This window comes from Centroberyx affinis, unplaced genomic scaffold (assembly GCF_046629955.1).
Source record: "Centroberyx affinis isolate AG114_WGS23_722 - 3 ecotype Tasmania unplaced genomic scaffold, CSIRO-AGI_Caff_v1 ptg000647l_1, whole genome shotgun sequence".
NCBI lineage: Eukaryota > Metazoa > Chordata > Actinopteri > Beryciformes > Berycidae > Centroberyx > Centroberyx affinis.
In genome coordinates, this window is record NW_027279273.1 from 509,627 (window position 1) to 526,469 (window position 16,843).

Here is a 16,843-nt window from a genome sequence, read left to right on the forward strand (position 1 = left end):
AGACAACAAGCCAAAATAAGTCTAAAATGTTATTTTTAAATCACCATTAACAACATAGTATATGTGAATATGTAGCCTGTTTAAAAACATTTTGTACCATTACTCCATTATTATTTAATTATATAAATTCAATTAACCCCAGGAACCCCATGTTATTAAGACATCTATTCTAAAGTCATTCTCTCAGTTTAAATGTTTGAATTGTTGATTATCATTAACATTATATATGAATATATCTTTAAAAACAGTTTGTACCATTACTCTGTTTAATTATATCAATTCATTTAACCCTGTGTAAGTAACCCCAGGAAACCCATGTTATTAAAAATGTGTTGCTCACAGTTTATATATGACAAAGTCCATCTGCCTATTTTTATCTCCCATCTCCCAGAAATCTTTAAAAATGTCCTGCCTCTCTGGTTCTCCAACCTCTGCGTTGCTAGCTCCTCTCTGACATCATCCCTGGGTTCCTCATAAGTCATCTGAGCTCTCAAGCATCTCTCTAAACTCTCCAGCATCCTCCCTGGCCTCTAGCACCTCCCTGGCTTCCTCCCTGGCCTCTAGCACCTCCCTGGCTTCCTCCCTGGCCTCTAGCACCTCCCTGGCTTCCTCCCTGGCCTCTAGCACCTCTATAGCATCCTCCCTGGCCTCTAGCACCTCCCTGGCTTCCTCCCTGGCCTCTAGCACCTCCCTGGCTTCCTCAATGGCCTCTAGCACCTCCCTGGCTTCCTCCCTGGCCTCTAGCACCTCTATAGCATCCTCCCTGGCCTCTAGCACCTACTGCCTTTGTTTACCATACAATCTAGCTAGCTAACAGTCAGCATGAGCAAATATGCATTTGGTCAATTTTGTTTTCAGATTTAGAATTTAATACTCAGGGTTTCCATTATACAGCCAGAATCAGAATAATGCATTTTTCCTCTTCATCATTTGTGGGTATATCAAATATTCAATAAGACTTGTTCTGCAGTATACTTTTGTCTTCTTCGCCTAGACTGTGCCATTTTTCTGCACTAAAGGGCGTTAAGTGCAGCTCTTGTATGAATTTTTCAGTGCACTAAAGGCGTAAATGCACTTGACCTGCACTTACGCCTTTTGTGCGCCAAGCTCAGTGCACTTACACCTCTTTTGCTCCAAACTCAATTGAAGGTTTTCACTTATGCCTTTATGTTTTCAGCGTTTATTTAAAAAAGTAAAAATTATAGTGACCGTATTCTTTTACCATTTGATACAGCTCATCAAGACCTTTAAAATGATATATAAAACTCATTTTCGCCCAAGATGTCACTTACGCCCCTTTTGCTCAAAGCCCTAGTTATGTCCTTTTCCTTGGAAAGGAACCTTTTCTGGTTTGGAATTACACCAATGCAAAGGTCATAAAAGTTCAGACATTGCACTGTTTTAGTTCATAAGGTTATTTGTTTTTAATTTAAAATACAGATGGCATGAGTGGTACTCTCCAATTTCTAAATGTCGCTAGTCTCTTCTATAATAGGATAAAGCCCTTTAAATCTAAAATATCAATTAAAATAGCATTCTGGAAGTGTGAAATCAAATTATTTTCATTAACTCTTAGTTTGCCTCTAGAGCTTTAAAGCTTTAATAGGATTTGTGTAGAGTGCATGAGACAAATGAACCATTTCACAGATCCATGTACATTACTGAGAATTATATAATCACACATGTATAGGGTAAATCTTGTTATGCACTCCCCCTATTGGGGTCTCTGTGTCACTATTCTATTCTATTCTATTACATCTCTTTTAGTCTCCCACTCATCTGTTCCTGGTCTGGCCTGATTGACTTACCCCACCTGAAAAATGTACTTATTGGAAGTCGCTTTGGACAAAAGTGTTGAAGTAAGGTTATTCATTATCATTATGCCATTTATGCTAAATGACATAATATAAATGTAATAATATATTTCAGTTACTGATATGGGAAACTGTCTAAATATGGTAGCCACAGTTTTGTTCCAAATTATTCTTTGTAGATGCAGAAATTGAGAACATTTTAAAAGTAGCAGAATACATACAATAGATATATAAATGTTATCCTTATAAGCTTACATCTTGGACAACTGGATGAATAGTCTTGGGTAAATGTATGCATTTTAATTTGGAGTGGAGAAACATTTGTGGAGAATAGAGAGTGTTCTTTTTTGTTCAAAGTTGAACACCGATCTACTGAAAGTCTGTAAAAGGAATGCATGCAGATGGGATGACCTGGAACATCTCAAACTCCAGCTCGATGGAGTCAACACCTAAATTCATTCATCTGGTAGAAAGTCTGTCAGTGTACTCACTCTGAGTAGCAGAAAGTAAATACAGCTAGCTTGGTATACATACAGTTCAAAGTGCAGACTGTCAGTTCTAGAACTCCAGCCTCAGGGTGTCAAACGTAGGTGTTTCTGACCTGGAGCGGTTTACTGAACTCCTGACAACTATTTGCAGTATAATAATGCTGTGTTATTTATTCAGCATTCTTCTAAACATTTCTGGGGGGCTACTGTAAATTCAAATAGCTGGCCGTGATGACATCTCAGCCTTGCATAGATGAATAGCATGAGCCAGGCTTCACATGACCAGACAGCAGCTTGTAGGAGGAGGAACATCCAGGACTATGTCTGGTAAGTCTTTTCAGCATTGAATTTTCACTTTTAAATTCTTTATGATTATCATAGATCTTATGAAGAGTGGCAATTACTGTTTGTAAGGGGCCCAAAATTATTACACCAATGAAAAATATATTTTCTACTTTTCTTAGTAGATTCTCTGAACTTGAAATTCCTGAGCTTTTGTCGACTTTGGCTTGAAGGAATTTATGAATTACGAATATGAGCAGAAAGGTACTTAATGAAAAAACATGGACACATTATATGAATAATTTTGGTAACACTTTACAATAAGGGTACACTAAGTTAAGGGTTAATTAATGCTTAATAAGGGTTCGTTAATGCTTAATAAGCATTAACTAACCCTTAATTAACAGTTAACTAATGTGTAATTTACTAATGGTGTTCATGTTAACTAAGGTATTAATTTGTACATTATTTAATAGTTTATAAAGATGACTTAATGTATAAATGAATACCTTAGTTAACATGAACACCATTAGTAAATGATTACCAGACACATTAGTTAACTGTTAATTAAGGGTTAGTTAATGCTTATTAAGCATTAACTAACCCTTAATTAATGTACCCTTATTGTAAAGTGTTACCATAATTTTGTATGTTTTTTTTTACATGGTTCCTATATTCTTTCTATCTATGCTAGGCCATAGAAATGTATTCAGTGGTACATACATTGGTTGTGTTATGGCCAGGAGTGGTCAGTCTAAATTTCTTATCATCTAATCGTCTCTTCTGTTGCTACCTGCTGCATTCCAGTTATCAGTGAATGACTCTCCATAGACATAATGTTGAACCAAACCACTGTCACCATTATGTCTCACAGCACCTATTAACACTCATCGAAGAAGTATCTCTGGAAATATCATTGGCCAGGGACCTCCCAAAGCACCCCCTTCAGGTGAGAGAGGCACACTACATTTAACCTACTGTATATATGCTTATTACATGAATGCGTATGTATTTATATTACATTGATTCATTTTGTCCCATAGCCCCATTGAGCATTCTGGTTTTACGATTCTGTTTTCTCTCTTTTCTCTTCACTTGTTTCTCTCTTGAACGAAAGATATCTTGGTGGATACAAATAAAAAAAGACAAGCGGACACAATGTACACAATCCATTTTTTTATATGCAGGATGTAATAAAGATTGTTTCAGTTATCTTATAGGACTAGGGAGTTTGTGAGGCACATATAAGCTATACTGTATTTCAGAGCTATGGAAGCCCATTTCCGCCAGTGTGATGAAAAAAAAAAAGATCCTGTAAGTCATTATAATGAGAAACTTTCTCAAAATAATGACTTAGTATCTCAAAATAATGACTTAGTATCTCAAAATAATGACTTAGTATCTCAAAATAATGACTTAGTATCTCAAAATAATGACTTAGTAAGTGACATACTAAGTCATTATTTTGAGAAAGTTTCTCATTATTTTGAGATACTAACTCATTGTTTTTAGATACTATGTCATTATTTTGAGAAAGCTTCTCATTATTTTGAGATACTAACTCATTATTTTGAGAAAGTTTCTCATTATTTTGAGAGTTTCCCATTATTTTGAGATGCTAACTCATTATTTTGAGATACTAAGGCATTATTTTGAGAAAGTTTCTCATTATTTTGAGAAAGTTTCTCATTATTTTGAGAGTTTCTCATTATTTTGAGATACTAACTCATTATTTTGAGATACTAAGGCATTATTTTGAGAAAGTTTCTCATTATTTTGAGATACTAAGTCATTATTTTGAGATACTAATTCATTATTTTGAGATACTAAGGCATTATTTTGAGATACTAACTCATTATTTTGAGAAAGTTTCTCATTATAATGACTTACAGGACCATTTTTTTTCATCACACTGACGGAAATGGGCTTCCATACATAGCTGTATAGCTTTGACTGAAGAAAAACAAAAGGGTCAGTGAGGCTCTATGTAGAAACATAGCATAAACCCTGCATGAAGGTGACCTGTGGTACTATATTCTAGTGATTTCCATAGGTATGCTGGGGCATTATCTTGGGTGTGTTCCATTTGACGATCAATCCTCGCCTCCTCGCCTCGTGCTCCTTGACTCCTCGGTGAAAGGTCACAGGGGAAATGAGGAGGAGATGCGAGGAGGAGAGGAAGCGAGTCCCGTCATTTGGAACGTCCTCGCACGTGCCACATTTAAGTGACGTTTAAAGTATGTCCTTCCCCTCCATGGATGACAGCTGTGTAGCTTCATCTACATAGAAACCTTTCACAAAGTTCAGATTGATGTGTAATCCATCTATGTCAACCCCTAATGAGCCTTGTCTACCTCATGGAGGTAGAACACCTAAAAGAAATGTCTTAAGCTGATGTGTGTCTGTGCGTTATTGTCCAACTTGATCCTTTTTTGCGACTTGGGTTGGGCAATGATCAGGTAAGCTGTTTGACATCTCACTAGCAATGAACCAAAGTTTTGTTCTTTTTATACCCCTAAATGACCATAGATCTAGCTGTAGGAAGATAATATGCAAAATAGACAATGAAATGCTGTTGATGAGGTTTAGTAGGAATTTATTATCCCCAAAGATAAATTCCATGGCAACCCACACAAAGACAATTCACAAGAAAGATACATGAAGGAATGTCCATGTGTTCAAAGTAAAATGTATTTCTTTTCTCACCTCCTCTCTTTTCCTGTCTCTTCATATCTTTTCTCTTCCCTTTTCTTCCTCTTCAATTACATACAGTATAGAAGAGAGCATACCAGTGGTATACCACTATACTATTTCAATGGAAATCTTCATAGTTTAAGTTTATTTTATTTGACATGGACATCACAGTAGCATTAGAATTGTAACATACATTTATGCACAAGGACCAGATGCACTGTGTTTAGAGTTTGTAGTGAAACGCTAATTTACAACACCTGTCCACAGGAGGCTTTTTTTTTTAAGAAGTTAAAATAGAAAAAAGAAAAGAAAAGAAAGAAAAAAAAAACAGAAGAAGAAAAAAAAAGGACATAAAATACACCCACAAATACATCCACAAAAATACATCCACATTACATCCACAAAAATACATACACAAATACATACACAAAAATACATACACAAATACATACACAAAAATACATACACAATACATACACACAAATACATACACAAAAATACATCCACAATACATACACAAAAATACATACACAAATACATACACAAAAATACATACACAATACATACACAAAAATACATACACGAATACATACACAAAAATACATACACAATACATACACAAAAATACATACACAAATACATGCACAAAAATACATACACAAAAATACATACACAAATACATACACAAAAATACATACACAAATACACAAAATACAGGTGTGTCTACAGGAGTATTAGGTGTGAGAACAATGTTGTTTCTCTGTTAGCCATGATTTAATACCTCTATTAAAAAAATTAAAATTGTGTTGCATTTTCAGCTCAGTGGGCAGACAGTTCCATAGTTTTTCTTATTCCCTAAGAGCTAATGAATTCAAATGCTGACATGTTGCTTCAGGCATACCAACCTGACACTACGCCTGAAGCACCACTGAACAAACCACGTTAAGAGACAACAGTTTCATGTTCAGGGTGCACTACTTCAAAACGATAAGGCTATGTACGTAGATTGCAACTCACATGCTATTTCTTGAATGCGGGCTGATTAAAGAAAAAACAAAGTTGCCTGAAACATTCCACCACTGAAACGTTTCTGTCCCAACAGAGAACTCTGAACACAATGTGTCACAGCCGGACCCTGCTCAGCCCACACCAGCAGAGGCGGTTGGAACACTACCGCCCCCAGGTGACTGCACTCATTTTCCCTTTCTTCTTCCTCCTCTTTTTCACTTTTTTTTCCTACTCAGTTTACTTTATTCCCACACGCTGCTTTAAACTGCTTGTTAATCACCTCAAAAACACAATTAGGGGAGGGACAGAGACGAGAAATATCACAAACTGACCTACACCATTAAAAAGAGGAACCTCTTATTATTGACTCCAAGCTGTTAGCGATATCAGTGAAACCTCTTAAACTCTTCCACTTGAAAGCCTTTTGTCTGGGACAAGGGACTGCATGGGAGACACTTCTCCACCAAAGTGGTTTTGATGATGTATTTTGTCAATTCCCATTTCTCTTTCCATTTCATTCCACTTTCCAATCACTCACTTTACTTTTCTGAAACAAATCTATCAAAATTAAAATTAATTAAATTGTGTCCACAGTGTAAAATGTTAATTTCTAAACATTAACTTTTTTTTTCCAAACAGGGGACTCAAGTAGAAGAGTCCTAAAACAGGACATGAAAGGCAAGAGTTAAAAAATCTGCTGTGAAGTTTCAGAGAACAAATCTCACACACAAACAGATATTGATGCATGTAACTACTTGAGACTTCAGACTGAGCCCTCGCAGGCTATGGTTTTACATACGTGATGTTGACTGAAGTGCTCGGCGTGACTATGTGAGTTCGCAAGGGCTCAGGGGTGCGGGACTAGCCTGATATCAGACAGAACTGTCAACTCGTCACACTCCATTTCCATCTTCAGTCTGACATTGCCTCGCCTCTAACCGATTTCCGTGGGGGAGGGGGGATTCGATTTTCCCTAACCAATCACAAGAGTCCAACGTATCCGCCTGAATCTAACGTCATTTTAAGTCGACACTGATGCAAAAAAAACATCTCCCCTTTGAATAAATGCCTTCAAAGCAGAGTGCTGTTCGGATTTCAAAGCAATTGGTACTTTTAATCGATTCAGAACAGCCTGGATAGCAGCGTCTATCTTGTCTATAGCGGTCGCCATTGTTGTTATTACTCCTCCTTGGTTCCGGCGCACAGCTTGACAACAGCTTGACAACGGCGTTAGTCCCGCCCGTGGCGCTGATTGGCTAATCGTTAGTCCCCCCCGGCGTTCACTGGACCGATCGTTTTTCAACCGAGAAACCGCTGTTTCATGTCACGATGCCAGACCAGAATCAGTCAACTGGTGGAGTGGGCGGATTCAAAGGTCTGGACCCAGGCAAGTGCGGGACTGCATACAAGGGGCGAATGGGACGGGCCTTCGTTGCCATGGATACCACCGACGCAAAATCAACGTTAAACAATCGATCACTGAAGGGTGCAGAGCACAGAAGTCCAGCAGCCGTGAGTCATTACTTCACATGAGCGCACCGTAAAGTCTGCAAGTCCCCTGAAGTCCGGACATTTGGATTCAGCCCAGATCTCTGGACTTCACCGGACTTGCTGACTTTGTGGTGCGCTCCCTCCCGTGAAGTCCAGGAGGGGCTAGGGTTGTCTCGCCAAAATTCATCAAGTCTGTAAGGGCTTGCCATGACTTTTGGAGGGGCTTTATGTGGACTTCCAGAGAGTCTGCTAACCTGCTTCATTGCACTACAGATAAGATTATATAAAAATTGTCAGGTGGCCCATCCCACTAGCCTCTTTTAATGTGGCCTCGAAGCCCTGCGTTCTTGCAAACTCGTATACACTCTCAATACTGCCATAATCTGCGAGGGCTCAGTCCATGAGTCTGGAGTCCAGACATTTGGATTCAGCATAGGAAAGCCATAGGGAAACATTTTGGGAAGGGTGTGGAGGATTTTTTTGCTTGGAAATCAAATGTAATCGTTAAATGACCAGTGGTGGAAGAAGTACTGAGATCTTTTACTTCAGTAAAAGTAGCAATACAACAATGTAAAGATACTCCATTACAAGTAAAAGTCCTGCATTCAAAATCTTACTTAAGTAAAAGTACATAAGTATTGGCAGCAAAATGTACTTAAAGTATCAAAGTAAACGTACTCATTATGCAAACTGTCCCCATTTAGAGAGTTATATTTTTCATAAATTATTGGAATATTAATACTGATTTATTGACATACATGTACATGTAAGCAGCATTTTAAAGTTGTCAACGTGAAGCTAATCTTAACAATTTAGCTATACTTTTGGGTAGTCTAATCTATAACAATGCTATTTTATAGTTATTTTATAAAGATGATCAAATGTTTTAAATATAAAATATTGATCTGAAAAGTAACTAGTAACTATAGCTGTGAAATAAATGTAATGGAGTAAAAAGTACAATATTTCCCCCTAAAATGTAGTGGAGTATAAGTACAAAGTAGCATAAAATGGAAATACTCAAGTAAAGTACAAGTACCTCAAAATTGTACTTAAGTACAGTACTTGAGTAAATGTACTTAGTTACTTTCCACCACTGTAAATGACACATGCTTTATTTTTTACTATAGCACTAGGAAGGTGATGATGTTATGTAAAGCCCTTTGAGACATGCTTGTGATAGAAGGCTATATAAATAGACAAGACTAGACTAGATCTGAGCCCAGCAGTAGACTTATCTGTTTGATCCGCAGTAGATGTTCAGTGTCACCTACTAAGTTTACTAGTTTAACAAGTTTATTCGCTCGCTTCATCAATTCCACCATTTTTTTTTTCAGGAATGAGAGGGGGTGAGGGCCCAGCGAGGGAGTTTTGAAAAAATGGAAAGCTACTGAATTCTCAAATAGTTAAAAACTTACAACACAAGTCAGTTAGGAGTATACGGAAGAGGATTAGGGCCACGTGAAAAATTACATTTATTTGAGTTCTGAAATTAATCTCAGAATTCTCATAATAAAGTCAGAGTTGACATAATCAGCCACATACACACTCATGTAACCAGACAGAGAATGAGTCTAACCGTGTCGACATGCAGCATCCAGGAAGCAGTTGTAGGCTGGGTTCCCAACAGCAGATTTCTAAGCAAAGGTAGAATAAGAGACTGTGTCCGCCCCGAGCTGGCTAGGTCCTATGGTAGGTCACATGACTGTGAGAATAAATAGGTTTTAAATTTGGATTTGAAGAGTTCTACAGAATTAGCTCCCCTAATTGCAAGAGGGAGCTCAAGCAATAGGAAGCTCACTAGGAGAACAATGTGCTGCCTGCTGATTTTTTTCTTGATTTCTCGTTAAGGAGTGGGAGGGGCTCCAGTTATAAGGGAGGAGCTTTTCTATGGCCCTAAATTAAATTAAATTATGATTTAGCCATAAAATGAATTTAATGTGAGATCCCCACAGCCTTCAAAATAAAAGTCTTTCATTTCACACTTTCAGAAAAATGCAGATATTCTCATAGCAGTCAGAGAATCTCAGCCAAGAATGCAGGAAATGCAAAAATGTGAGCTAAATTTACATTATTATTAATATTATTGTTATTATTATAACAATTATTATTAATAACAACAACAATAATAATAATAATAATGACCATAATAATAATAATAATAATTTGCCAACAGAAAGCTAATTTTCCTTTTTCTGTTTGTATTTTAATTTGTACATTTTATTGTGGTACAATCATTCCTAGTGCTATGGTAAAAAAAAAAAGCATTTATCAATTAACAATTACATTTGAATTCTGAGCAATCGAGCCCTCCAAAGATGAGAATCAAGTCTGATGCATTGAATATGTAATAAATTAAGCCTATGTTCAACGTCAGAGTCTTAATAATCCATTCATATGAGATAGAAAATTGCCTTTAATACAATTGCAATGTTGGGTAATTGAATTACAACATAAGGTTTAATCCCACAAGTATTTGTTAAACAAATGAAATGGGGGTTTCCAACTTTAGTATGTACAAATTACAAATTACAATAACTGTGACCAAATTAAATCTAACTCATGAATTTTCCTAGGAGCCAGAGACCGCAGGATCCTTGTTCTAGGTGAGACTGGCTCTGGGAAAAGTACTGTTGGGAATGCCATCTTAGGTAAGAACCTTTTCCCTGTGCCATCTTCCCATCCAATCTCAAGGGAGGAGGATGGCAACTTGTTTCTGAGGAAGACAAGGAAAGTGGATGGCAGGAGACTCACAGTGGTGGACACTCAGAGCCTGAGAGACTGTGACCATGGTCACCACACCAGTCCTGCCAGAGTGGGGATGAGGTGGTTGGCAGAGTGCTCTCCTGGGCCCCACGCCTTTGTCTATGTGATAAACCTGTATGCCTACCACCAGAGACTGTCCCAAGATGTTGACAGATATAGAGTTATAGAGGAGGGTAGTGGTACACAAAAGACAGATGAGGAAACAAAGATAAGGCAGCAGGAAACCAAGATGGGATATGAGTGTGATGGGGAAAGCGGCAACAAAGACACTGAAAAGGATGAAGCTGAAACAAAGCAGAGGGTCAAGGCACAATCACTGGGAGAGCAGAAAGAGGCACAGACTCATAAAACGACAGTTGGGTTACTGAGTGTCCAACAGTATTTTGGAGATGAAGCACTAAAGTACACTATCTTGGTGTTTACTCATGGTGATAAGTTGAGCCGCAGGAGACGCAACAAGTTGCCACAAGAAGACCAGCATCTAAAGCAACTTATTGAGATTCTTCGAGGCAACAAGTATATCATCAGCAGCAAGAGCTGGCAAAAGAAAAATCAGTCTAGGAAACTGTTGAGCATTATTGAGGACATGCTAATTAAAAATGGTGGGGGACACTACACTAATGAGATCCAGAAGGCTTTGGCCACAACAGAAAAGGTGGAAAATCAAGTCAGATTAAGCAAAACACTGCGATTACCCTTCCCCATACCCCTCCCTGCAGCCTTGGCAACAGTAGATTTGTCACCTGCAGGAATAGAGCGGTTGAAAAAAATGCTGCAGAAGATGGCTCTGGGGGCAGTCACAGGAGCAATAGCAGGGGGAGCACTTGGAGTTTCTTTGAAGATGGCTACATTTGTCCTGGACCGACTGGGTCCAAGTATGATAGGCTACGTTTCATTGCTGGTGATGCCTCTAATATTAGGGGGTTCATCTGGGGCTTCCTTAGGGACTTTCTCTCTCAGTTCGATTTCTGGTGGAGTCATCGGAGGTTTTTTTCTAATCATGACCGTTGTAGGGGGTGGACTGGGGAGCATTGTAGGGGCCAAAGCTGCAGCTGGGGTAGAAACATATAAAGAAGCAACAAAGATAGGTGCTCGGGCTGTAATTGAAAAGGAGAAGGCTGCCTTTTTGAAATCACTGAAAGCAGTTGCCCAACGAGTCCGTGGGGAGACTGCAGGACAAGGATCTGATCTGTCCGCGGAGTCCCCATCCCCTGAAGCTGGGGCAGAAGAAAACGAAGAGCATGACACTGAAGAAACTGAAAGCAAGGAATCTACTCCCGAAACAAAAGCCAAAGATGTTGCATCTGAGCAGCAGAAGCAGGAGTCGGACAGCTTACGACAGTCTCCTACAGCTGAGACGAGCAACCAACAGTCAGACAAAAGCAAATCTGGCCATGACAAAACGTTCTCCAAATCTGCAACGGAGGAGAGAGAAGATCAAGTAAAATGTTTACAGATAAGCACAAAGAGCAGCGTAGAGAACCTTGCGGAAACCAAGCTAGAGCCCCACCCAACCAAAGCTGACCATGACAAAACAACAAACAAACCCAGGCCCAAGTCTGGTTCAGTAGAATCTACAAATGAAGAGATCAGCAGACAGACCAATTCGGAACAGTCCCTTTCATCTCAGACCAGTTCCCAAGAGCCTGGCACAACCAGGCCCGATAATAAAACTACAATCAGTCCTGAGCACAAATCCGATGGAGATAATCATAAGCATCAAGAAATAGACAGCAAGATTAGTGCAACAAATACAAACTCTCAGCCAGCTCTCACAGCAGACACCAGGAACAATCCTAATGTCCAGACTACAAAGGAGCATTCAGAGGATCACCAGTATCAGGGAATGGATGCACAGGTCAGCTTTAGGAACACCAACTCAGTGTTGTCCCATTCAGTAAAGACTGAGAGAAAGCTCCGCACAGTTACACAGGTTTAAAGCTGCCAGCCACAAACACATTGCAACATAATGAGCCAGAAGAATGCAAGCTGTGTTCTGTATTCTGACATGTCTACTATCTGCATTGCACTATGCCTGTGTTTGCCCTGTGGGGATATGTAAAAAAAAACCAATACATTGCTCTGTAAAGGGACATTTTGTGTTCTCGGGCCCATGATGACATATACTCTATTTGTTTTACCCTAAATATTGATGTAAGAACGAAAACTTATGAGTAACACTCAAGTAACACACCCTTTGGTGGTCCTCAGCTGTTGGGGAGCAGTGCCTGTAAACAGCTGGTTGGTCATTTCATCACTGATATATCTGATCAATTTTCTGTTTAGATAATGTGGTAACACTTTACAATGAGGGTCACTAAGTTAAGGGTTAGTTAATGCTTAATAAGCATTAACTAACCCTTAATTAACAGTTAACTAATGTGTCTGGTAATCATTTACTAATGGTGTTCATGTTAACTAAGGTATTAATTTATACATTATTTAATAGTCATCTTTATAAACTATTAAATAATGTATAAATTAATACCATAGTTAACATGAACAGCATTAGTAAATTACACATTAGTTAACTGTTAATTAAGGGTTAGTTAATGCTTATTAAGCATTAACTAACCCTTATTAAGCATTAACTAACCCGTAATTTAGTGACCCTTATTCAGTCAGCTTGTTAGGCTATCTAACCATAGTATCTGGTCAGCTAACCATCACATCTAGTAGAAGCTGAAGTTATCAGGATGTACAGCCTTCTTTTAAGGTTGAGGGAATGTTACTTTTATGTTGAATTTTTGTTGTCCTGAAGTTATTTTGGAAAGTTTTTTCTGATGTTGAACATTTTACTTTAGTTGTAACATAATGTATGTACAACATTCTAAAAGGGTTACCCCATAACTACAAAAATGAAAGAAATGTTGGTAACACTTTACAATAAGGGTCACTAAGTTAATTAACAGTTAACTAATGTGTCTGGTAATCATTTACTAATGGTGTTCATGTTAACTAAGGTATATATATATATATATATATATATAAATAATGTATAAATTAATACCTTAGTTAACATGAACACCATTAGTAAATTACACATTAGTTAACTGTTAATTAAGGGTTAGTAGTTAATGTTTATTAAGCATTAACTAACCCTTATTAAGCATTAACTAACCCTTAGTGACCCTTATTGTAAAGTGTTACCGAAATGTTGATAGAACATTTTTAGTATATGTGTTTGATCGTTAAATAACATTGTATTAACACAAATAACATTGTATTAATGTTTTTTGCATGTTACAGATGCAGCCAATCCAGAACATTTCTGTAACATTCCCATTAGCTCATTTCAGCACATTTTCTAAAGGTTGTAAAAGCATGTATTCAAAGTGTGGTAGTGTTACATGAAACTGAATAAACAAACTACATGTTACAAGGAAAAAACTACAGTATGTTTGAAGAGACAAAATCTAAACACCACATTAAGATTAACAGTGTAATGAAAATGTTACACTTTACAGGTTTAACATTAACACACACTTGATCTCCTTGATGTGGCTGCTTCATTGGCTCCTAAGGCAGCCAATGAACTTTGAATTGCAAGGGTTCATGAATATAACTCTGTTTGACTGAAAACAAACAAACATACAGTCATCGCTACCATATGTTCTTGGTGAGGTGCATATCACCTCACAGCAGGTGTTATCATCAAGAATAAAGGCTTTGTTTGTCCTCTGGCTTTTGATGTTGGGTGTGCAAGACTGCTGAAACTGAAACTTCTGGCCACTCCCCAATCAGTGATGTCAAATCAGGTATTTTGCCAGTGACAGATGATGTCAAACACCTGCTTTGAGTTTTCAGCACATGTGATTTAGTGTTGATTTACTTTTCATGAAACTTTTTTTTTTTTGATCAGGGTCTTTTTATTATAATTTTTCACATTATATCATAGGTCCAAACAGGTCCAACAGAAAAAGAAAAGAAAACTTAATCAAATCCCCACCCACCACCCCCAAATACCAGACAAACACATATAAACACTATACATAGCCAGACATCCACAGAAGGAAAATAAATAACACAAATAGAATGAAATGACAGAAAACTTGGTTACATTATCATGCTGTCAGCCTCCATATCCTCAACAAAGGTTAAGAAAGGCTGCCAAATAGTATGGAATGTCCCAGTAGACCCACTGACAGTATATCTAATCTTCTCCAATTTAAGATGGTACATGACTTCCCTGATCCAATGACTATATGTCGGTGGAATAGGGTCTTTCCATTTAAACTATATCAGTCTCCTGGCCAGGAGAGAGCAGAAGGCCAACATGCTAATCTCCCACCTACTAAGAGGGGTGTCCACCGGGGGCACACCAAACAGTGTAATAAATGGAGACGGCTCTACTGCTTTTTCAAATATCCTAGAGAAAGTCTCAAAGATGGCTTGCCAGAATGTGCAAAGCTTTGGACATGTCCAAAACATGTGCAGCAGAGTGGCTGGAGCCTGCCTGCATCGATCACATGTGGGATCCATGTCGGCATTGATCTTAGAAAGTCTGACTTTAGACCAGTGCAGGCGGTGTACAACTTTAAATTGAATAACAGCATGCCTAAGACCTTTTCGTGAAACTTTGAACACACAACCTTGTGCTCCAAAGACCTGAGCTTAACCACTCTGCCAACTTCCACTTCAGTATTCCAGAGTGGTGATTGGTCATAGGTGATAGCTCAACCCATATTGAAAGCCTCAGAAAGAATATTATAACTGTATTAGTGCCCCACATTAATCAATTTAAACATGGTTTTACAGACATCATCTTGAGAGTACAGACATCATTTGTCTTAATTTGATAAAGATTCATCAAACTATCCTGAACATATCACATTGTCAATTTATCAAACAAATCAAATTTGCAGCTGCACATTTCAATCTACCACATGCTCAGTTTTCAAGATATCATTACAATTTTTTGTTTATTTACTTTACTAATTAAGGTATGACAATTTCAAAAATCATGTTTTTTCTGTAACGTATGGTTTAGGAGGACAACACTGTGGGATCACAGTCAGTTTTTGCTATTAACAGAGGGGGGCGACGTCAGAATCAGGGGTAGGTACCAGTGTACGAAAGATTTATCTCACTTCAGCCGACATGTCCTGATTTCAACTCGCTAGGACATATGGCTGTTTTTTTATAAATTTTTGAAGTTTTGACAAAGTTTGACACAGAGTTACGAAAAAAGGGTTTCTTAAATAATTGAAAATGGTGGAAAATCCAATATGGTGGACATTGAGAGTGATACATGGGTTGGACTCGGCACCTTCTAATGAATCTATGGACACAAAAATCTTCTCTCTACGACACGGTTCAGAAATTATTGGCAAAACGTAAAGTTGCTTGTTATAGCGCCACCATCTGGCCAATGTGCATGGGCTGCCTTGCCTAAGTAGTGGGGGGCCATAGGAGCCATATATGGTTGCTGTAGGACTTACAGTTTCTGAGCTGCAGACACTTTTAGCAGAGAAAAAGAAAAAAAAAGAAATCAGAAAAAAATTCCAGCAAATACAGTAGTATTTAATACGAACATAATTCAAACTGGTAAGATTTGATTTGTTTATAACTACTTCAGTTTCTTAATAGTAGCCTAAATGTAGGCCTAGACTTATTTGAATTTCAGTCTGTAGCTAATCAGAAGAAGGCTGAGGCCCATAAAACAAGTGGGTCCCCCACCAGCAGAGGAGCTGGCTCTTTCTCTGAACAGTGGAAGACCAATAATTGATGGCATCACTGAAGGAAGCTCATCACAGCCAACTACCCCCAGGACACACACACGCCTACATAAAGGATAGGTTTATCGCACTCATAATCAACATTTAGCTCTTATCTCATATATCTTTTGAGTCCAACCACTTTCATTTTCTGTTACGTAGTAATTGTTCTGGTGGAGAACATGTTGCCATAGTAACTGATCTATACGTACTCTGAGAGGCGCTACAATTGAAGTCCAACTGGTCGAATGAAACCAAGAGAACATATAGCACATCATGGTACATTTTCAAATGTTATGACCGTAACTTTCTAAAAGAATGATTTTTTTTTTTGATACATTTTTTATTGGGTGTATTTACAGTAGTACATCTTGCAACAGTGTGGATTAGGAAATGTTGTATTTCCTGAGTAAGAGGAAAAGGGGTGGTAGGTAGGGATTTGGCAATGTATACATATGTACGATTACATTTACATATGTATACATACATACCTACATACATACACACATGCATACTAACAACATGTGTGCATACCTCCAAGTAAATATGTACACATACATGCATAAATACACAGTATTACATA